Below are 587 nucleotides of genomic sequence, written 5' to 3' on the forward strand. Positions count from 1 at the left end.
GCTCTGTGTAAATGGCAGGGCTCAAGTCCAAATTCATAATAGCAATGTCACTGCCTTAAATGAGTCACAATGGCTCAAAATTGATATGATTGAGAAACAGTTGGGCAAAATTAGGCTTGACAAATCAGCAGGACCCGAAGAATTACATCAACGTGTTCTCAAAGAGCTGCGCTCAGTTATTTCAAGACCATTATTCCTAATTTTTAGGGACTCTTTAATCACTGGCATGGTACCAATGGATTGGCGTAAGGCCAATGTGGTTCCTATCTTCAAAAAGGGAGCAAAGTCATTACCAGGTAACTACAGACCGGTTAGTTTAACATTCATAGTTGGAAAGGTCCTAGAGAGTTTGATAAAAAAAAAAACACATAGAGGAGTTTCTGCTAGAAAATAATACTATAAGTTATAGTCAGCATGCCTTCAAGAAAGACAGAAGTTGTCAAACAAATTTACTCTCTTTTTATGAGGAAGTAAGTAAACAGGTAAAAGTGAAATAGCAGTTGATATAGTGTACTTGGACTTTGCTAAAGCATTTGACACTGTACCCCACAGACGGTTAATATGCAAGTTAGGGTCAATAGGTTTAG

The 587-nt window shown here is 37.6% G+C and overlaps 1 protein-coding gene across 1 annotated transcript in view; it reads left to right on the plus strand.

The window, feature by feature from the left end:
• Positions 1-587, plus strand: part of RPGR (retinitis pigmentosa GTPase regulator) — a 52597-nt gene that overhangs the window by 21658 nt on the left and 30352 nt on the right.

Source organism: Pyxicephalus adspersus, chromosome 1 (genome assembly GCF_032062135.1).
Source record: "Pyxicephalus adspersus chromosome 1, UCB_Pads_2.0, whole genome shotgun sequence".
Classification (NCBI taxonomy): Eukaryota; Metazoa; Chordata; class Amphibia; order Anura; family Pyxicephalidae; genus Pyxicephalus; species Pyxicephalus adspersus.